Consider the following 24,228-nt stretch of genomic DNA (forward strand, 5'->3'; position numbering starts at 1 on the left):
CAAATTTCTAGAAATATACAATTTTCTAAAACTGAATCAGGAAGAAATAGATTATCTGAACAGACTGCTGACTAGTATTAAAATTGAATAAATAATCAAAAAACTCCCCAAAACCAAAATTCCAGCACTAGACTGCCTCTCAGCAGAACTCTATGAAACATGGAAAGAGGTAATATGTTCCTTCTCAAACTATTACAAAAAATTAGAGTAGTAGATACTCCAAAATTTATTCTATGAGGCCACCATTACCTAATACCAAAACCATACAAAGACACTACAAGCAAAAGAAAATTATAAGGAATGTGATATACCACATTAAGAAAATGAAGTATAAAAATCACATGAACATCTCAATATATGCAGAAAAAAGCATCTGACATTTTGTTGACATTCAAAATCCATTCATGATTTAAAAAAAAAAAAACTCTCATCAAAGTTGGTAATAGAGGAAACATATCTCAACATAATAAAGTCCACTTATGACAAACCCACAGCTAACAACATACTGAATAATGAAAGTCTGAAATCTTCTCTTAAAAGATCAGGAAGAAGACAAGGACGCACAGTCTCATCACCTGTATTTAACATAGGTTTGGCAGTCCTAGCCACAATAGTCAGACAAGAAAAAGAGAAAAAAGAGATCCAAATTGAAAAGGAAGAAGTAAAATTGTTGCTGTTTGCAGGTATGATATATATTTCAATACATAGAAAACCCTAAAGCCTCCACCAGAAAAACTATTAGAACTAATTGAGTACAATAGAGTTGTAGAATAAAAGATTAATATACAGAAATTTGTTGCTTTTCCACACATTGAATCACTGTGTTGTACACCCAAAACTAATATAATATTGTAAATCAACTATCGTCAAAGAAAAAAGAATAAGAAAAATGAAATGTTTTCTTCTATCTTCACTTATTCCTTTTCCAGTCCTCTTCCTTTCTCTGTATAGATCTGACTTTCTAACCTATATATTTTTTTTTCTCTCTACATAATTTCTTTGAAACATTTCTTACAAAACAAGTCTATTGGCAATAAATTCCCTTAATTTTTGTTTGTTTGAGAAAATCTTTTTTTCTCCATTTTTGAAGAATAATTTCACAGGATGCAGAATTCTAATTTGGTGTTTTTTGTTTTTTGGTTTTTTTCTCAATGCTTTAAATATTTCACTCCATTCTCTTTTTGCTTACATTGTTTCTGAGTAGTCAAATGTAGTTCTTATCTCTGTTCTATTACGGGTAAGGTGTGTTTTCCCTCTGGCTTCTTTCAGAATTTTTTGTTTATTTTTATTTTCTATAATTTGAATGCCCAAGTGTAGGTTTTTTGGTTTTTTGAGAGGGTTTTGTTTGTTTGTTTGTTTGCATTTATCTGGCTTGGTGTTCTTTGAGCTTCCTGGATCTGTGGTTTGGAGTCTGACATTAATTTGGGGAAATTCTCCATCATAATTGTTTCAAATATTTTTTTTCCTTTCTCTCTTTCCTATCCTTCTGGAATTCCCATTATGCTTATGTTATATCTTTTGTAGTTGTCCCACAGTCCTTGAATAATCTGGGCGGTTTTTTTTTTCCCCAGTCTTTGTTCTCTTTGCTTTCCAGTTTTGCTGGTTTTTATTGAGAGATCCTCAAGCTCAGAAATTCTTTCCTCAACTGTGTCCAGTCTACTAATAAGCCCATCAAAGGCATTCTTCATTTCTGTTACAGTGTTTTTTTTCTTTCTAGCATTTCTTTTTTTTCCCTAACATTTTCATTCTCTGCTTACACAGCGCATCCGTTATTGCGTGGTGTCTACTTTATCCATCACAACGCTTAGCATATTAATCATATTTGTTTTAAATTTCTGGTCTTATAATGTCAACATCCCTGCCTTCCGTTCTGATGTTTGCTGTGTCTCTTCAAATTATATTTGTTGTCTTTTGTTATGCCTTGTAATTTTTTCTTGATAGCCAGATACTATATGCTGGTTAAAAAAAAAGACTGCTGGAAATAGGTCTTTACTAACGTAGTAGTGAGTTGTAGAGGGGGAGGAGAAGTACTCCATTGTTCTATGTTTAGGTCTAAGTCTTTTAGTGAGCCTATGCCTCTGAACTATGAACTTCACAAGACTTTCTCTGAGGGACAGGATGGCTGCTGTGAGCTGAAATCGAGTATTTTCTTTCCTCAGTTGAGTTTGGCTCTGATAATACCCCGGCAGATTAGGCTTTGGTTAACTAGTCTCTCCTGAGGTCAAGCCTTGTTAAGAAGAACAGACGGCTGTGACCTGCCTCAAAATGGTTTCTTTTTCCCTTTCCCTGCTGGAAGCCCCAGGAGACTTTTTATCCCTGTTACTTATTGTGGGAATCTGATGGAGCTCCTGGAGGTAAATTAACAATATCGAGGGGGCCACCATATGACTCTCAGAATTGTCTACATTGAGCCTCCAGCAATTCAACAATTACAGTTCAAGTTTTCCTTCTCCAGCACTGGTTTCCACAGGGGTTTCCACTTGTGAGTGTCTGCTCCAGGTAAGTCATGGGTCCCTACATTCATTTGCCTGTCTCTCTAGTCTTGGGGGTCGTGGTTTGCACTGTGTCCTCCTCTCTCTATGGATTTGAGAAGAGTTTTTGACTTTTCAGTCTGTTTGGTTTTTTACTTGTTGTTAGGGCAGAGTATTGACTTCCAAGCTCCTTACATGTAGAACTAGAAACCACAAATCCAGGACTTCGTTTTGAAGTGATGAAAATATTATAAAATTTTTGTGATGGTTGCACATGTCTGTGAATAGAATAAAGCAATTGAATTGTACAATTTAAATGGGTGATTTGTATAGCATGTGAGATATATTTCAATAAAGTTGTTTAAAAATGTATGGATTCTAACCAATAAAATTGTTTTTTCATGCCTGTGTCTTGAACCAGTCTTTCTAGAGTATGTGCAAGCAATGTGACTTATGGTGAACACTCACCTTTCTTCTGACTATCTGAAGCTTCAGTAATTGGGCAGGCAGGCACTATACACCTACATGATGGACCCCCAATAAAAGCCCTGGAATCTTGGGCTCAGGTGACTTCTTTGGTAAATAATACTTCATACATATTTCCTCATTTTGTTGCTGGAGATGTTAAATATGTCCTGTGATACTCCACTGGGAGAGAATTTTTAGAAGCTTACATCTAGTTTCCTCCAGACTTTGCCCCATGTGCAATTTTTCCTTTGATGATTTTTCTTTTTATCCATTTGCTGTAATAAACCATAATTATGAGTCCAATGACCTCTGAGCCCTGTGTCTTCCAGCAAATCACCAAATCTGGTGATAGTCTTGGGAACCCTTGACACAGTTGCTCAGGTAAAGTCTTAAGTAGAGATCATCAGTCCTCTTCCTTCGTATCTGGAATATGTGAGCCCCAAAATTGTAAAAGTATGGAAAGGGAGTGTGTAGAAAATTCATACATATCTTTAACTCCTCATTGAAAGTGATAAAGAGGTTGAAAAAGTTGTATGATCCCTAACTGCTGGGTGGGGTGTCTTGGCAATGTAGGGTAGAACATGGACTTTTTGGTGTCTGATGCTGTCAAAAAGAGTAAGTTCTTTTGTTTTAAAACAACGTTGAAGTACATGTTCTGAAATATATGACATGTAAAACACAAATACATGTAAAAAATCTTAGAGGAAAAACCAAACTGCTTGTAATAATCAGAAAACTAGTAGAAAAGTAAAACAAGCTTTGAGTAGAACTTTATCATGAGAAGTTAAATAGACCACATCCAATTTGCAACTTTTAGCACAATCTGATGTCGGTGCAAGGGTTTATGCCAAGTATCTTTTATATAAACTTTCTTAGAAATCCAAATGCTGGATATGGTTGAAAGCTTAATTAGGAAGAGAGACTGAAAAAAGATAAAAAGACATGGTTGAGTTTTGTAAATTCACTGAAAGAAACAATGGAAATATTTTAAAATGTAGATTCATCAAGTGTTTTAATAACTAGAACTAAAATTACTATGTGGAAAACATGTTATTTCTAGTATGCATTTACAAGTAGGAATTTCAAAAGTTCTGTAGTCTTCCAACATCAACATGACATTTTTTAAAAAAGAAAAATTAACACATATAAAATTTTTTGCTTTCCTTACAGATAATACATATTAAATTCTGGATTTTGAGGTATTTCAATTTTCCAGCCCTCATTCACTGATTTAATCACAATTAATCCAGTTAACAGAAACACAATACATTTCAGCGGAGACTATTTTTACTTAGTTTTTTCTTCTGTAGCCCAGAATTTCCTAAGCACATTGCCTCTGAAGAAAGCTCTAAATAAACAATGTTGGAGATAGAATATATATACGTATATACATATATATACATGTATATATATATATATAGAGAGAGAGAGAGAGAGAGAGAGAGAGAGAGAGAGATCCTCAAGTTTCTATAAAGAGACCTAACAAGAAATTAGGTATGTGGTGTTAACAAAGATACTTTCTCATAGAAGCATACTAAAGTGGAGCAATTTTGAAAGAGAAATAAAATAATAATTAAAGAAAGAGCATAGTCAGAAATTAATGATGAAGCAAGGGAAAGATGTACTACACAATATCATGGGAGGAAGGAGAGAGAAAGGACTTTAAAACTTTTGAAAAATGCACATAGTAAGGGGAGTACAGGCAATATAGCAATAGGAAGTTAATAAATAAATGTAGATATGTATATATATAAATATGTCCAGATATAAAATTACATATTATATAATATATTATGTATTACATATATATATACACATATATATTAAGATTATGGTTAACTCCTAAGCAAAAAGAAGAATTTGAGAAAAAAGCATGCATCAATTTTACAGAGTTGGTTCTTATCACAGCTAAAGGAAGCAGAAAGAAAATTAATGATTTAAGCTTAAGTAACTTTAATAAAATGCTGAGTAAGAATGTAGGAAATGGTTGAAAATTGTTACAAATGTCTTAACTGGTATTTTAAAGAAATAAAGATACAATTATACAGTTCTTTAATTTCAAAGAGAATAATCGGGAAAATAAAAGTTGAAGAAATTTCTGATAAAACAAATTGCAAATCAGCAAGGCTCCCTAAAAAGCCATTTGCTGTGAAATGTTACAACTTTGAAATGAGCATAATGATCATTAAAGATTAACAATTTAAAGAAACCCGTTTTTTTCCTAATCCAGAGCTTATAACAGAAAGTAAAAGCTTAAGCTATGTAAAAGCTGAAGCTATGTAAAAATAAATGTCAACTCAAATTTAGGAACTTTAAGAATAAAACATTGTAAGATAAAATCAAATATAAGATTCACCAAAACAGTTCATATTATATTTAAAAATTATTATCATTTTAATGAATTGGCTTTTCCATTCAGGGTATGGTGTGTGTGCAGGGTGGGAGGGGAGAAGGTGTTTGAGCATATGTGCACTGCAAGTTCTGATATATTCTTTCAAGTAAGCATAATTATAATTTAGGTTAATTTTATTTGTCTGTAAACAACATATATTTTAAGTCACAAAATACAAGTGAAAGTATTCCTGCTCATTGCAGTGAACCTCAAATAAAACAAAACAGAAACCATTCTATCATAATTTCTGACAAATGTGTCATCTATCTATCTGTCTATCTATCTATTCTATTCTATATAAATACCTTTGTCTATCATCAGATATATATTTTTCTATGTCCTACAGTCAGTGGAGATTGGCAGTAGGTATTCAGTGTTAAGCTATCCTTTCAGTAACAAAAGTGAAAATAAGTTAACATATATTTTTTAAGTTTTGTTTAGTGTTTTGTAAATTTAAGTTGTTAAAGATAAATCATGTATAATAAAATTTTCCTTAATATGGGTTTGGAATTTTCCCTTTCAGAGCAGTTTATATGATGAAATCATGAAAGCAGAATTGGACTTTCATTCATGGAAATTGTTTGTCATTAAAGATGCTTTGGTGAGTACATTAAAAGATGCATTTTAACTAACATACCAAAGTTGTAGTTAAGTAGAAATTTAGAAAACTCAGAATCTGAATGATAGAATGTTTGGTTTGCCTTTTTTTTTAAAACATATCAGGTACTAATCTAATTTGCAAAACACCTGGTAATACCACACAAATTTTAAAAGCTGTTTCAATGTTGCCATCTGATATAATTGCTATAATGGCTGCTATAAAATCCTCTTTTATAAATGGTCTGAAAGAATATTCTTTATATATATATATTTTATTAGATCATCCTAGACAAAATTTAATGTTATAGAATGAAATTTAATAGAAATATTTTGTTGCAGTCATAACATCCCTGTTTCTGGTAAGTAAATGAATTGCCCAACAAAATAATGTAAGAACCTCTTTCGTTTTCTGCTGGAAATTCCTCCACCTCAAATCCCCTCCATATTGAAAACATTGTTGACTGTACTTTTCCAATGTGGTGACTAATTCAGGAGATAGTGACAGGTAAAGAAGATGATAGAAATACTGGAAGAGTGCCTTTCATACTTGCTTTTCTTTGAAACCAGCATCCAGATACTCAATAACTCTCTAGTAACTCCACAATCCGCCAGCACTCCACAATCCACCATATTTATTCCCCTCCACGAACACCCTTGTATCCTCTCTGCCTGATTTATTCCCTATCATATCAACTCATCATTCCCTCATTACCCTAGAATCACCACATGGGTCTCAACTCCTATCCCCAGAGCCACTGCTTTCCCCTCCCACCTTACATACTATTTACAAGAGAACCAGACCTCAGGCATAGGTTTTATGAACAGTTGCTCAAAGCTTGGGGGAAACCCACCAGAATGTTAGAGCCGCAATAAGGAAAAATGGATTTTGTGGTATCCAAATCATTTTAGAATGCATTACTTTTAAAGACAATTGTTGCATATGATAGTTTCTCTAGGCCTTCCAATTACCCTACTGTGCTTCAGGTACATTGTTTTGCTTAAAATAGTTAAAATGGACCAACCTGGGAGATTAACCATTAATTACATATGCCATTATTTTGTAGAAAAACAATGTCTACATTCCAGAAAAATATTTTAAAATTCTTTGTCTTTAGGATGCTATGCTTCTACTGCATTCCAGATGTTTCCTTGCTGTTGACAGATCTCAATTACTATGTCGCTCATGGCATTTTCCACCCCTTTTCTTCCTCCACTTCAGTGGAATTTGGGAGAATAAGTTGGACATGTTCAACTGTCTCAAATCATTAAAAAAAATTTCACTTAATAATTTCACTTAATAATCTCTAGTTGCATCCATGTTGCTGCAATCATCAAAGGCATTTTAGAAGAGGCTCTGCTTGCCATAGCTTCTGGCAGCATTGCTTCCTACAGTGGAAAGAAGAATGTTGTTGATGGGAATTCCCAAAGTTAGGCTAAAGTGGGGGTGAAGTAACTTTTCTAGGTGAAGAGGTGATCTTTTTTTTTTTTTTTGATTTGTATGTGTGTGTTTTATTATATATTAGTCTCTTAAATCAAATAGAAGACAAAAAGTGGAGCTACAAACCAAAGTTACAACAGTACTAGCTTTTCTCGTCGCCCATCTGTCTACTTTTACCAGAGGTCTTTATTTCTTCATAAGGCTTTGAGCTACTGTCCAGGGTCCTTGACTGCAACCTGAAGAACTCCCTGTGGCAGGCGGGTCTGGTGGTTAAGAACTCTCTCAACTCTTGATTAACTGGGAATGTCTTGATTTCTCCCTCATTTTTGAAGGAAAGTTTTGCTAGATATAGGATTCTTGGTTGACGGTTTCTTTCATTCAACACTTCAAGTACATTGAGTCATGCCATCTGGCCTCCGAGGCTCCTGATGAGAAATCTGCTCAATGACCTTCCTGGCAAACCTTCTCTCAGCTTCATAGACTTTCATAATGTACCGTATCATGTCTTATGCAACAGAACATTTTGTATAGTATCATGAAGTCAGTTAATTTGTAATGTTATTTTGAGACCAGAATTTAAGGAAAAGGAATTGAACATTTCAAGTGTAGACATTATGAGGTCTCTAAAATTATTACCCATTTTCAAACTAGAAATAAAAAGGCCACTGAAGTATCCTGCAGATTTTTATTTATAACAAAGTGAATACCAATATCTAATAACACACGTAAAGAAAAATTTCTTTGGGATCCTTTTTCCTAAGTGTAAAGGGGCCTTGAACTCAAAAAGTGAGAAAACCACTGTGGTGTATCCCCAGCGGTGATGGGTCCATTTCTTGCTCTGACCTCAGAGTGCACCATTGTGATGTACTTCACAAAGCCCTATGAAAGAGAAAGGTGGGCCCAGATTTTTGGTCCTTAGAGCCCAGGAAGCTGCTTTTGGTGACCTGACGGCCTTGGACCTACAGTTAGCTTGTGTTTTCCTTGTTTCTGCCATTTTGTTGATTTTCGTTTCTCTTTTCTGTACTCTTTTTTATTTGTGTCATTGTTCTTTCTACAGTTAGCATAGTGAGTATTGTTGGTATAGTTAATACTTGATTAGCATAGTTAGTGTAGTTAGTACTAGTTAGCGCTGTTGGTTCAGTTAGCGTAGTTAGCGTTGTTAGTAGAGATAGCACACTTAGCCCTGTTAGTACAGTTAGCATTGTTAGTTAGCGTAGTTAGCGTTGCTAGGTAGTGCTGTCAGTCAGTGTAGTTAGCAGATCACCAGGATGCAGGGCCTCACAGCCAAATCTGCTGGCAAGGAGGCTCATATTGATGACTTCGAGCTCCTCCACACCATTGGTGAAGGCACCTTCGGTAAAGTGAAGTTGGCCCGGCACATTCTGACCGGGACACAGGTGGCTGTGAAGGTCATAAAGAAAAGGCGTCAGAGCTTCTCAAGTGTCCAGGCACTTTTCTGGGAAGTGTGCAGTCTGAAGGCTCTGAATCACCCCAATATTGTAAAACTGCTGGGGGTGATTGACACGGAGGAGACAGTTTTTCTAGTGATGGAGTACCTCAGTGGGGGGGACATGTACCGCTATTTGAAGATCCATGGCCGTATGACAGAGGCGGAGGCCCGAGGCCCGTTCCAGCAGCTGGTCTCCGCCCTGCAGCACTGCCACCGGAGGGGCATCGTGCACCGGGACCTGAAGCCACTGAGCCTCCTCTTTGATTCCAACATGAATATCAAACTTACAGACTTTGGCCTCAGCAACAAGTGTGATGGCACTGTCCAACTGGACACGATCTGCGGCACACACCCTTATGCTGTCCCGGAACTCTTCCTGGGGCAGAGCTACAGCGGCCCTGCGGTAGACGTGTGGAGCTTGGGAGTAGTGCTCTACACCATGGTAACTGGGTCCCGGCCCTTTGTGGGAAAAGACTTACAGGAGCTGCGGAAGCAAATCCTACAAGGGCAATACCCCATCCCACCTTATCTGTCTTTGAAGATAAGGGATCTGTTACAAAAAATGATTGCCCTCAACCCCAGTGACAGAGGCACCTTACCTGACCTCATGAGGCATCCATGGGTCAACATGGGCCAGAAGGAGCCACTTCAGCCACCCTGTGCAGAGGACCTGGAGGTGACAATGGTGAGGACTCCGGGCTTGACTTGCGACCAGATCCAGGACACTGGGACAGGCAGTGTGAGCTCCAAGAAACCCAAGGTGGAGGTCTCCATCATAACTCTGAAGCCCTTCTCTTGCGGGGACCTCTGTGGCAGTGAACTTGAGCCTTCTCCAAGCCCTGTGGTGTCCTCCCTGCAAACCAGGTGGCTCTACCACAGAAAAAATGTGCAGCTGCAGGAAGACCAGCAGGCAGGGCAGAAGACCGGTGAGTCTGCCTGTCCCCCACCCAGCCTGGAGGCGAGGACTGCCACCCCCAGCCCAGCCCCCCAGTGTGGCACTGGGACATCCACCTCCACCAGCAGCAGGATTGGAGCCCCAGAGGGAAGCAGCTGCCCCCTGGGTGTGTCCAACACTGGAAGGTCCTCCCACGCTGGGCAGCCTGAGAGTGTGTCCTCATCCACTGTCTCTGGCCAGAGCCAGAAAAAGCAAGGGGTGGCTGGGAGAATCTGGAACTTTATTTTGAAACATCTTTGTTGCCAGCTGCCCAGCATGAGGCGTCATAATAAAGTGAGCCCATGTGAACCCCATGCATGACCGAGGCAGGAAGGTCAGGCCGCCGCGCTCCCGGGGGCCCGGTGCAGGGGAAGAGGAGTGTGTTCTCTGCACGGCCTTCAGAAGCATCGTATCCAAGACCCTGGCCAGCTCAGAGGATGGTCCGGAGCAGCCCGGGCGACCGAAAGCGAGGCCACCGTGGCTGCAGGTCTGCCCCTCAACCCCCACCTGGGTGAAACTTCAGAGACTGGACTGTCATTCCTGGGGCACGTCTCCTCTCCCCTGCTCTTCTGTCTTCCGTGTTGGTGGGGGAGGGGATAGTTCTTGTTCCAAGAACTCCTTGGTTCTTCCAATTCTAGTTAATAAACTTGATGCTCCAGAGGGGGGGGAAAAAAAAATGTTTGCATAGAGATGGCTTCAGCATGCTGCTTCTTTATGTACTAAATAGTAGCTGGTCATATCCTCCTCTCTACACACACACACACACACACACACACTCCTAATCAAGCTACCTCTTCAATTTATGTCTTATTAGTATTCAGGTTACTATTTTTGCTTCCACTTTACCAGTTATCTTATTTCTCAATAAGTAGTTTAAAATAAATAGAATGAATAAATAATAATAAATAGAAATATGTAGAATAAATAAATAGTTTAGAATCAAACTGAGAAAAAAAAACAGTGATAAATATTGAGTCCCTCAATGACCCCAGAAATAGGTTCAGAGTTAAGGGACTCTAAGATACAAAACAGAAGATGAGAATTTGGGGGAAAATACACAGAGGGTGGATGTGATAAAGCTAGAACATTTGGTTTTGAGTCTTGTGCACTAGAGCATTTTGACCTTAGTGTGTATAGGGGCTAATTTGGGGCTAGAGGGCATTTACTGTGGCGCTCTTGGCTTTTAACTTTTATGGACTGGGCAAGAGGCTTCAGAGTACAGGCTCTCTTGGCAGATGACAGCTGCAGAGGAGGATTAGCAAGAAAAGGCATGAGCCACATGGGCCTCAGCAAAAGCATAGGTGGTCTTGGCCAAATACAGGGGACTTCAGGATGCAGGCTGCTACAGCTTGATCTTAAACTACACTTAGAGCATATATGCTGGCAGCCAGAGCTCTATCAGATACCTTGGCAGATGTTGGCAAATCACAGAGGCCTTAGTATGCAGGCAGAGCTGAGGCAAATATACAATTATAGGAAAAGAGTGTCTTCACATGCCGTTCAGTCACTGGTTGGCAGAACAATATTTGCTACTTTAAAACTATGGAGCAGCTGTGTTCCACATGTGCTAGTAGCACTAGGGAGGTTCTAGCTTTAAACTGTGAGTTCCAGACCTGAGAAGGTAGTGCTGGATGGGCTCCCCTATTTCATTTGAGTCTTCTAGAATAGATGAACAAAATGAGATCATGGAAAAACACAAAAAAGCCAAACAAGAACCCAAATACCAGACACTTAGCCCACTACTGCAAAGAATGCAGCAAAAATGCTATTCAGAGATTGTAATATTAAAGCAAAGGAAAGACATGTTGATTTTTATTAGCCCCCTAGGGGCTTGGCTTCAAAATCACTAACAGCAGCTTCAGCTGCAGAGTATGTCTTTTTAGCTGAAACCGAAGTGGGAAAGTAAACATTTTCTAGAAGGTAGGTTTCTTAGGCTTAGGAGAATCCACTGAAAGAAATAGTGGAAATGACTCAGAAATGAAAATGCCCGTTTCTATGAGGACATGGTCTCTATGTCACCAGATGGAACCTATACTCAAATCGGTGTTGAAGTACCAGAAACACAGGGCTTGAAGGGAGAAATGACAATCAATGTGGTAACTACAGCTCCATGATTAATCACTTGATAGGAATGAATTTTAGTTCAGAAGATTTTGGAGACATGACACGGAATGAGTTATTCCCAGGTCATTCTGGGAAGGCCATAGTCAAGATTTATGACATCCTCCCTCCTTTACTCACTCAACGCCAAACCTCCACTCTGGTCTCTACAGCATGAAAAAATGAGTTCTGTGAAAAAAGTTTTGCCAGGGCTAAACTGTTCTAGATGTGAAGGAGAAACTTCTGTTCTACATTTGGTGAGCTTGGGTCCTGTGTTTGGAAATATTATGTGCTCTTTGGACTCTATAAAAGTAAGGCACATCATAGACTTGGCATTAAGATAGTACAACTCCAAAGGCTCTAAGACGCACATTCATTTCCAAGAGAGATAGTTCTGGTTATAGCTACTGAAGGAATAAAACTCAGGTATTAAGATCCATCTAATACCTGAGATTGAATAAAATATAAAGGGGAGATTGACATTTTACATTAATTTATTTGAAATATAGTATTGCAAGGACAAAGAGAATTTTATTTTGGACTTCAGTTTCTCTGAGTTTTAGCATTTTAGGTCTTTAATTTGTGAGAGGATTTAATCTTCGAGATTTTAATTTTCCTTTGGAAATTCATAATAGAGAAATTATATTCAAATTTGAGTCATCTCTTTGTTGCTGCATTTTATTGCAGTAGCTATGTATTTTGTTTTTGGCATATGCTGCCTTCAATTTCATGGTAGGGCTTAGATGGGCTATGTTGGACTAAGTGAATGTACAATATTTGCAGTGGGAAATAGAATAAGGAATGGCTATTTAGTCTTAATATAGTGAAGATTTGGAGTTGATCCAGTTAATGTGTTTTTATCTACTTGCATCCTTCGGTGATCCCAGGCAGATAACAAAAGTGTAATGGTTTCGATTGGGAGCCCGGCATTAAAGGTGGGAGCAGAATTGTCCTAAGGTACTGTCCATCTTCTCCCCAAAGGAAGATAGCCAGAACCTTGCTTTGCTGTAGATTTAATGGTGATGCTTAGCTAGTTAAAAGAACAATAGCAATAAAAGCAAACAAAACTGTGTCATATTAGGGTATGACATCAGTGGGAACACAACTTCTCTTAGCCAAGGTTTTCTTCCTGTGTAGGGGCATCAATAACTATGAAACTCTTGGCCTCTGTCTATTTCAATGGAGATGTCATGACTATTTGATGAGTAACTTTTGAAATAAAAATTTTGACATAATTAGCTTATCCCTTTTTCATTTTAGAAGTGAAATTCTCACAAGGAAAAGACATTCCATTTTGCTGAGGATTTTGATTTCAGTGTCATAAATCTAATTTAGGCTGACCACTATTTCTCCCCTTCACCTAAACTTCCCCCCAAGTCCTGTTTTAGAAGGACTAGCCCCTGATACCACAGTGCATTTGATGGCATGGATAAGTCTGTGAAAATCTGGGGTTTAGCCCCTCTTGACTGTGAGACTAACAGAAATGCCCCAATTTATCATTTACCAACTATAAAGCTAATATTCAGACCTCTAATGCCTTATTCCTTGTCTTTTTATCAAAATTTTCAGAACCCAAGTTGCGATAAAAAGTATTATTTGTTAGTTCCCTTTAAAAATGCAGATAAACTTTTATAATACAAGACATTGTTAAGTTTAGGTTGCTAGAAATCACCTCTAATTTGACAGTTCTTTCTATATGTAAAGCAAGCAGAAAAGGCAACTTTAGCTGTGGGCTGTTTCTTCCAAAACACATGGTAGCTGTGAGCAAAATTCACTCTTATTTAAATCAGTGTACCTCAGGATCTAGGGAATGATGTGATCAGAATTATGCAGACATGGAAAAAATATTAGTCCATATTTAAGTAGATACAAATAATTCTGATTTTAGATACTAACTTATACTGACACTGGTACTGTTTTTATTCATGTTGAACAAAGAAAGGTAGCCACTTTCATGGAGGAAGTATTGGTTAGAAATATCAAATTAGAATTTTTGGTTGAATATGTTATCTGCAAGTTGTTTATGTAATTATGTAAGACATAGAGTTTTTTACTGTTATTGAATGGTGTTTTGGAAAGTCCAAAGAAGGAGTGTGAAACATTTTTTAAAATTTTTTCTTTTTAAATGATGCAAAGTGGAATATGCGGTAAGGATAAAATCCCTCTAGGGTTTTTGGAATGCAGACCAGTAATGAAAGCATGGAGCTTAGTTTATGAGTTAGAAGGATAATATGTACCATAGAAATAATAGGAGCACAAGTGGGAAAATGAAAAATATAGAAGCCTTGTGTGCCTAAGGAAAGGCATTGACATTTTCAAATGATATTTGATAATGCCATTTCTGTAAATATGTTTTAAGTACAGAAACCTTTTGCATGAGAAACCTGTGGAAAGTTTTTCTTGGGAAGTCTTTAGAGACAACTAAGAAATCTTTAAAAAATAATGCTGATTTTCACTTTATGGTATGGATATCCAAATATTCTAATGTATGCTGAGGCAAAATATCACTTTGTGTTCAAGTAACTTCTACACTTTTCCATCTTTTTCTTATTCTCCAACAGGACTCAAGTTTTTATTTTTTATTTTTGGGGTATGAATCTGACCATGGTGCTAAATTCTTTCCCAGTAGGATTTCCGCATTATGTACTCTGTACATGGAACAAAGCATATTTTGTAGTAGCAATCTTATATTTCTCTTTTCTTGTGGTTGATAAAGGACAAAAAAAATTAATGGAGATTCCAAGGTTTAAAGTTAAATTGGTCTGGCATTTACTTCCTTTGTAACTTGATTAAGTTATTTAAACTTTCTGAGTTCAGATTTATCATTTATGAAATGATAGTCATACTGATATATTTTAAAGGGTTGTTAAGGATTATATCTGGCATCTCACATAAAATGTATGTCAAAAAATATTGGATCTCTTTCTCCTGCCCCATAATCCTTTACTGAAAAAACAGTGTCTAATTCATTACCAACATATAGAGTTCTAGATGACTTCATTCTTATGATACCATTTGCTAAGACAGTCAATCATATAAACTTGATTATCGTAAGTGGGACATTTTTAGACAATAATTTTTAAAACTGTCTAAATGTATTGGTGTAAGATACCAATGTGATCTTTCAATTTCCAGGTGGATTTCACATAATAGAGACATTTTTGGAGATAAGTAATTTACCATTTTTGCCAAAACTATCCAGTGAGTATCAAAATACCTGATGAAACTGTGAGAAAGATGCTGTGGAAATATACTATCTTTAACTTTTGGCTGTGCATCAAGAACCATTTTGCACTATTATTCTCTTTCTATTTAAAAAGCTCTGTGACCTTAGACAAGTCATTAATCTCTTTATGTGTAATTTGTAATATATTGTATCTTTTTATTCCATAAAAGTGGTTGGTTAAAATAACCTGTGTACATTTATTTAGCTCAAACACAGAACAAAATGAAATAGCCACAATAAATATTTAAGCATAGATCTGGAATTTCCTACATCTCAAACCCTGTTTTCCTCATTCTGGGCAGCGGTACCTAATGCCTCCACCTGAGCGCTCAGGATCACCCAAATTCTGAAAAGAATTTTTTTCCTCACTCTGAGCAAGAAGCAAACTGGGAATCCATAGATGAAATTTATTTGGTTCATTATCGAGTTCTCACGCTTTTGTCTTGAACTTGGGATTTTTTTCTAAGCATTGTGTTCTCAAATTTCTATTTTCATGTTGCTCAGAACTTCTTTTTGGGTCTTCAAGTTTGCATTTCATTTTCTCTGATACTGGTTTTAGAATCCTGGTCATCCTACACTTTTGCCTATATAATACCATAGACATAGTATATATCTGCCTGCCTTCCTGAACTGATTTTTTTTTTTTTTTTTCCTGCAAGAAATGCCACACAATGTAGAGAGCTTTCGAGTTAGCTCCATTTTACCTAACTCTTAACTCTAAATTGCTGTTCATATCCTTAAAATTAATCATCTCTTTCTGTGGTACCAAATAGTATAAGTAGTATAGTTCATGAATAGGATTCACATGATGTGTGTGGGGGGGTGGGTGGGAGGAGGGGATATGTGGTAAAGACTTAGATAATGGACTTAAGAGCACATCCAATGTGATATTGAGTTGGTCAAGCTGATCTGATCTTAGAAGCCTAAACTAGAATTTAGGATGACCTTGACAAATTAGAGAAGTTATCCATCAAAAACAGTGTGAAATTTAATAGTGACAAGTGCAGAGTGGTACATAGGGGAAATCAACTAAGGACGCATGCAAGAGGCACAGGAGTAACTAAGGAATTCTGAAAAAAATTTGTGGAAACTATAGGGGAGAAAAGCTGGAAATTAATCAGCATTAAACTGTTGTTAATTTTCAAGAGCTGAAATGACACTTAGATACACAGTATTATGAGCTATCATAGCAAAGCAGAGAAGTAATCTTTTGGCTCTGTAAAATCTGAGGATAATCCTCTTCTAAATTTTGCCAGTAGTGAGAACTATATTACTGAAATATGTTTATTTGTTCTCATAACTATTTACTGAGACCCTACTGTTTAGAGTGTGAAATGCTACAGACTATTATTTGATACTTCCTTCTAATTACCATAGGCAAGAAAACAACATCCTTGTAAAGGTAAATATCTCCTGTATCACATTCTATAATTTTATTGTATTCTGTATTGGACATATGTTACATTTTGTCTGTCCTGCATCTCTTTATTTTAGGAATTGTCCTCTCCATTTTGTTGGGATTGTTTAATTAGTCACACATTCACACCTTCACTGTCACTGCACAATCAGGAAGAGTGAGTGACTGAAGGATGGGCATGTAATCAAAGATGGGCTGTTACCAAGTCATACAGGGCTCTTGTCAGGGTTATGAATAAAGAGCTCTTCTCTTTTCTCTGGAACCCTTCAATAAAATTACTGGATAAACCTAGGAATATGTTGACCCTCTTGGCTTCACTGTGTGGAAAATCAGCTTAAGCTTTAATTAATATTAAGGAAAAAAGAGTTCAGCCTTGGATAAAACGAAACACAATTCTAACGATATCACTTAAGCATTTGGATCAAAGTAGACTGAAATAACCCCCAACCATGGACTTTTAAGTTAAATTAACTAGTAGTTTATTGTTGTTTTGCTTTTCGTTTAAGCGAATTTGATCTGGATCTATGTCACTTGCAACCAGAGTTCAGACTAATACCTATTCATCCTTGATTATCTTGGTAGAGACATAATGTAAGATAATCCTCTGGTTATGAGCTTCTCCCCATCTCTTCACCACCAAAAGAATGGATGGTTTTACTATCAATGTTATGGGAAAGAGGCAGATCTATAGCAAAATAAACAAAATATATTAGGAAGGACCTTGGCATATCTGAGAAGTTAATCTTATCTACTTTGGATTTGAATGTCTGGGCTCTAGACCTAGAGCTGTGAAAATATCATAGTGGTGACAATGAATGCCAACATGATATTTATCAAATGAAAAGTGTGATGGTTAATTTTATGTGTCAACTTGCCTGGGACACAGGGTGCTGAGATATTTGGGTAAATATTATTTCTGGGTATGACTGGGAGGGTGTTTTGGGGTGAGATTAACATTTTAATCAGCAGATTGAGTAAAGTAGATTCCCCTCTGTGATGGTTAATTTTGTATGTCAACTTGACAAGCAATGGGGTGCCCAGATTAAATATTATGTCTGGGTATGTCTATGATGGTGTTTCCAGATGAGATTAGCATTTGAATCAGTGGATTCTGTAAAGTAGACAGCCCTCCCCCATGTGGGCAGGCATTGTCCAATCCCTTGAGGGCCTAAAGAGAACAAAAAGCAGAAGAGGGGAGACTACTTCCTCTTTCTGCCTGCCTGATTGAGCTGAGACAACTGTCTTTTCCTGTCTTTGGACTGGGATTAATACCATCAGCTCCTCAGTTCCCAGGCCTTCAGACTTGAACTGGAATTATATCACTGGTTTTTCTTAGTCTCCAGCTTGCAGAGAGCATATTGTGGGACTTTTCATCCTCCATAATTGCATAATAAGTCAGTCTCTGTCTGTCTGTCTCAGGAGAATCCTAATACACTCTCCTACATGTAGGTGGACATCATCAATTGTGTTGAAAGTCTGAATAGAACACAAGTTAGAGTAAGAAAGAATTTTCTCTCTCTGTTTTCAATCTGGACATTAGCCTTTTCCTGCCTCCTGGGCTTGGGTTGGAACTTACACCATTGGCTCTCCTGCTTTAGGCCTTTGGTCTCAGACTGGAACTCTACCCTCAGATCTTCTGGGTCTCCAACTTGCTGACTGCAGATCTTGGGGCTTATTTGCCTTAACTGCATGAGCCAATTCCTTACAATAAATCAATATGTATATCTATCTATTCTATTCTATTCTATTGATTCTATTTCTCTGGAGAGCCTATACTAATACAAATTTTGGTAGCAAGGACAGCACTGTCCAGTAGAACTTTCTGTGATGATGGAAATGTTGTCAACCTGTGTTGTCCAATACAGTAGTTACTAGTCACATGTGGCTATTGAGTACTTACAATGTGAGTAGTATGACTAAGATGCATAGTTTAAAATTTTATCTTATTTTACTTAATTTAAACTTAAATAGTCATAAAGTGTTAGTGTCAACAGCTCTAGGAATAAGCCGTAGTTTTAAAGCCATGCTATTCTTTGTATTTTACTTTCCAAACTTATTTCCTTCTATTCTACCCTGTCCTTTTAGTATTTGTTTGTTTGCTACTTCAAGATGCCTTATTATTCTGATTATTTTTATTTTATTAAGGAACAAATTAGATGTTCCCTAGAGATGTAGATCAACTTGGTTGTTCAATCATTGGAATTATAAGCTAGCTTAATGTATCCTGGATTCACCAGGAATCAAGTAGTATCGTAGAGTTCTTCACAATTCTTTATCTCAGCTATTTAGTATCCAACATAGCTCCTTTTATTTGGTCAATCTGGATCAAAAACTGGGTCCTCAGTTGGTTTCCGTATTGTTAGTCTGACCTGGCTCATTCCATAGAACTATGTAATATTCCTAACATAAATTATATTAAATACTAGTACAAATACTAAGAACCTTCTCAAACAAGGGACTACAAAGATGACTAAAAAACAGTTGTGTACACTTTAATAGGTAGACTGTAATCATTTCTGTCTATTTATTCCAAACATTTTGCTGTTGAAAAAAATCAGGAATAGTTAACAATGGTCAACAGTGGTTATGTATAGGGAGTAAACTCACTAAAGTAACTTTCACTGGGTGTCTGTTTTATTTATTTTATTTTATTTATTCCTGCATAGTTTGTATTTTCTCAACTTATATGTATTTCTTTTGTAAATAAAATCTAAATCTAATTTTTTATAAGTGCTGAATTTTTAGTTTGAATGGTTGCATTTAATAATACTTAGAATTATTTATTAAAGAAAATAATGTCTAAAAAAATATACAAAGAGGGAAGATAACTGAATCTGTCTTTATACAAGTTAAACCAGAAGGTAGTCAGCTTTGCATGGATGCACTAATTCCCTCAGCAAATATATGTTGAATGATTAATATATTTCAGCTCTTTTCCAGTTGCTGAAAATTCAGTCAACAAGTCGAAGTCCCTGCATTTTTGCAGCTTACATTCTAGTTGGGGAGAAAACAAATATACAAGTAAACAACTGAATTAAATAGTATATAAGTTCAAGTTTATAAAGGTCATAAAAAAAAAAAGGTAGATGTATAAAGAGTGACTAGATGGATTGGGGGTGGAGAAGCAGAGGAGAGTCAGTAAATGACTCTGGGAATGGCACATTTGAGCAGACTCCTTGGTAAAGTAAGGAAATGACTTACATGCTGATCTTGGAAAAGGAGCATTCCAAGTATTAAACACTCCACATACAAAAACAGTGCAGCAGGTATGAAATTGACTTGAATGAATACAGAGTCATTTTCTTCAGAGTGTTTTTTGTTTATTTTGTTTTGTTTTTTAATAGAGCCCATTTTCAATATCAGTGTCCAAGAGTTGGGCGTTATCTCCAGAATATTTCCACTTACCTTTGGTCATTTGCAAAACTACTATTTTACATATTAGCTAATATTAAACTCTAGGATCATACAATCTTATATAAAGTAGGATGAATGTTTGCTTGTTTGCGGGGAAATGGAGGAAAAGGAATTATCCCCTTTGACGAGTTTAAGAAAGTGCGATGGCCACATATCTTAGATCATTTAGATTCAATCATTGTAGAGATAGAATTTATAATACCTAACATCACAAGGTCATTTTTACTCTATATTGTAACTGCATATATTAAAATGAGAGAATGTATAGATGTTTGTCATATTGCCACTTGGTTTATTCATGTAAAAATGAAGAAAGAGCTAATCTTGAGATTGTAAATTTCTGAATATCTGTGAATTTCTTTTCAACATTTATATACCATCATCAATATAAGTTAAAATTCTAGCTATAAGGTATTTGAGATGGGGTGGGGTAAAATAATAGGTCGTAACTCTGAAGGACATTGAATGTTTTGTAAGCAGTAGCAAAATGCTAAGTTAAAAATGTATATAAAGGCAGTTAATGTTGCTATATACTATCATATGTATGATATACACACACACACACATATATATAAATAATACTATATACTATGTATTATACTAAATATAATATATACCAAACCCAAGGATTCTTAACATCTCTGCAACACAGGCAGCTGACCTCATATTTAAAATACTGGTGAGCATGGTGAATGACAATCAATGCTTCCAGTACTCAGTAAAGCCAATTTTCTTTCACAGTGGTCTACATTTTCACCAGGCCATGAAATTTCTTTTTCTAGGTCAATTTACTGCAAGAGTCAATTTACTATGAGAGTCAATTTAGCATGGATTTTTAGATTTTTAGTCCTGGGTATCTATAATGAGTGTTTATTTCAAGTGTTTAGATATTTCACTTAAATTTAATATTTTTAAAGAGAAATATAAATATTTCTATTAATCATGTGAAATCCTACTAAATTTATCCATAGTTGGAAAAAATTGACACAATAATTTTCCCATTCTTATTTCAAAAACTTTTGTCACAATTAAAACCGGTTTTAAAATTGTTATTTTTTTTCAGCTTTGAGGTATAATTGACAAATTTGTAATATATTTAAAGTGATGATTTAATATATGTATATATTGTGAAAAGATTTTCCCTATCTAGTTAATGATCACATCCATCACCTTAAAACTGTTGACAATGTACTTTGCTCCTAGTCGAATAAAAAAGGCATAAACATCACATTCATGCTAAGTACCAATTATTTCAGATTGTTGAAAAAAATCATAAAGTACAAACTAACTGTGGTCTCCTCTGTGAAATGTATCTTAAAAGAACTATAATATCTAGGGTACTACTGCAGGAGAATGAGGCTGTCATCCTATTGTGTGGACAGTACAAGCAAAGAGAACCATCATTCCCAAGGCAGGAAAAAAGTATGTGCTATCTTTATGTGACTTGTAAAATGAGTATTAAGTGAATGACTTACATTTAAAACATTAATTTACCTTCATTTAAAAATTTACTTTAAAATATGAAATATTGAACAATATTTTGCCATGAGGAGAAGGAGAATACAAGGCTTAATGATAAAAAAAAAGTAAAGAAAATATTCCAAACAGGTTTAATATTTTAGACTCTTGCATATAGGGATTCATGGATAGATGCCATCTTTTGGCAATTTATAAAATTAATTCATTGCCTGATGGTTCATAAGAGGTCAGTTAATTTGTACATTTACTGAGACACTGATAATATATGTAGACAATAATAGCCTTAAAACTATGAAATGAAGATATTTAAAGATATTTAATTGCATTCTAAGAAATGTTTCAAGTCTAGAAATGAATTTATTCATACAATGACAACTCTAGAACATATTGACTCCTCTCATTTTAAAACACTGAAAGATCTTACAACCATTGGGCATTTGATATTTTTTAAGTTAATTGATTAATAGCATCTAAGAATAGACTATTTACAAAGTAGAGCATTATCTATTCTTTGTACTTGAAGATAACATTATTTATCCAAATGGCCAGAGCTCATGTTTTGAGTGTTTTTCCCCCCAGGACTGAAATAAATGCAAACTCACTTCCAGTCCCCTGGGTGTGTGGGCTAAAGAGAGCTCTTAATCACATTAAAGTTTATGACTCTCATCACAATCCAACTTGCAGCCATTCTTAAACTATCTAATTAAATTAATCAATTTGTTCTATGGTTTACAAGAAGAGTTACTTTTGTGTTATGATGGCAGGGAGACTCCTGGGGTTCCTGAAAATAACAATTTCACAAAAATCCTCAGGGCTTTTTAGTCTCCTCCATTTCATAGAACACCCACGAAATTCTCCCTGGGGTTGAGAGTGCAGTAAAGCACTGTTAAAAACTAGAACGTCTCAATCTTGGTGTACATATAAATCACCCTGGAATCTTTAATCTTACTCTGTAGTTATGGGGTAGGGCCTGAGATTCTGCAGTTCTAACAAGTTCCCAGGTGATGGTGGTGATGCTGGTCTGAGATCACATACAGCATAGTAAACCTATAGACTATTTCAGTATAGAAATCCTAACTGCTCTGGTAGTTATCAACAAGAACAAAAACACAATTTGCTTCTGAGTATTGATCACAAATGTTGAGATACTCACGTTCAAATGTTCAGTGGGGCATTTTCTTGAACATAACAATCTTAGAGTAATAATTTTTTTTTTTTTTTAGCTCAGTGAGACTTTAGAAGTCATGAAATACAGCTTCCTCATACTATAGTTGAGGAGATTGAGGGTCAGGGAAGTTAAGTATATGCCCAAGGTCATACAGCTGGCAGCAGAATGTGCACTAGAACCCAGGAACCCTAACTACTTTGGCATTTCCATTTTTATTTTTACTCCCTGACACAAAACCTAAGCCTGAGTCAATAATGATTAGAATTTCACCTTCTGATGCTCACAATAGTTTAAATGATAGCAGTATCCTTGGACTTAGGTTCCTAACAGCTAAAACTCACAGTAGGCAACTCTCTGCTACAATAACAAGAGTATTCACATATCCTCTTTCTTGCAGTTTTGTTATGGACAAGTGACTTCTTAATTTTGAGAACCTGGGGAGAAAGGTGGAGAGAGAAATGAATGGGTCATTAGTTAAAAGGCAAGGGTTGAAGTTGTAAAAGGTTGTGGCAAAGTAAGCAACAAATGAGAAAGAGCTAAGGGCCTCAATATTGATCCTGCCTCTCATCTTTCCCTCTGTCTCCTTGCTTGCAGGTTTCTATTGTGCAGTCGCTCAAACAAAGTGGACTTTATTTATGGTGTGACTGATTTAACACTACCGAACTAGTCCATCATCTGCTAATTTGGTCCAATTAAAAACTGGTCATAGGGAAAAGCCTGGGAATTAAGCTCGTTTGGAAACACAACTTCTGATTAATTTATGTCCTGTTCATTTATATCTCCTCTTCTAAAGGGCACATTCAGGGTGCTGATTTATAGAGGTGGTTCTTTCCAGATTCCTGAATTTCTTTCCATGATCACCTTTGGTTGAGTCCTTGAAGAAAGCACAGTTATGCTTTTTCTCCCTTCCTTATGGTTGCTGTTAAGACATTTATGGAGGATTGCCCAAGATTTCTTGCTATGCCGAATTTGAAGAATCCCACTAAACAGCTTAAAGCCGCCATTTATAAAGCATTTACACATTGCTTGGCCCTGTACTAACAGGTTTGCATTCTCACTTAATCCTTACAACTCCAAGAGTTAAGTACTATTATTATCCCTATTTTGCAGTTGAGGAGGCTTCAGATTTAAACGTTCAAGTAAAATCATCAAACACTGTGAAGCAAGAAGTGACAGCTATGGGATTTGAACCTGGATCTACCTGATCTCAGTACTGACCGATGTGATACTGTCACCTGCTAGGCTCTACTGAAATTTACGTCTAGATTAAGTCAAATTCTCAAGAACAGCAACAACAAATTAATTTCCTCCACCCCTAACTCTCTTCCTCCGTCACACAAGTTCTTGTAGGCAGGTAGGTGTTCTGCTCCCTATACTTAGCCTCTCCCACGCCCTCTGCAATCTTTCCCTTTTGCTTCTGGGAGCTTCAGAGAATGCTACTGCAGCTGGTGAGTGGGCAGGTGCAGCCACCATCTGCTCTAGGAGTCCAAATGCGCACAAGAACTTCGCACCCAGACCTGGCCCAGCCACCACGGGTTCCAGAACCTGCTGGGGACACGGCTAACCCCGCCCCCTCGCTGTGGCGATTGGCTAAACCCTTCCCGAAGGCTAGGCACTGATTAATGGAGGTGCTATCTCCTCAGAAAGTTAGGGCGAGACTCTCTAAGGAGG

General features: G+C 36.6%; 1 pseudogene across 1 annotated transcript; it reads left to right on the top strand.

The window, feature by feature from the left end:
* Positions 1–8,559: 8,559 nt before the first annotated feature.
* Positions 8,560–23,726, top strand: LOC309628897 (serine/threonine-protein kinase MARK2 pseudogene; annotated as a pseudogene). Its single transcript has one exon. The product of its transcript is annotated as a serine/threonine-protein kinase MARK2 pseudogene (transcript).
* The last annotated feature ends 502 nt before the right edge of the window (positions 23,727–24,228 follow it).

The sequence above is a fragment of the Balaenoptera borealis genome (genome assembly GCF_965194805.1).
Source record: "Balaenoptera borealis genome assembly, chromosome: 5".
NCBI lineage: Eukaryota > Metazoa > Chordata > Mammalia > Artiodactyla > Balaenopteridae > Balaenoptera > Balaenoptera borealis.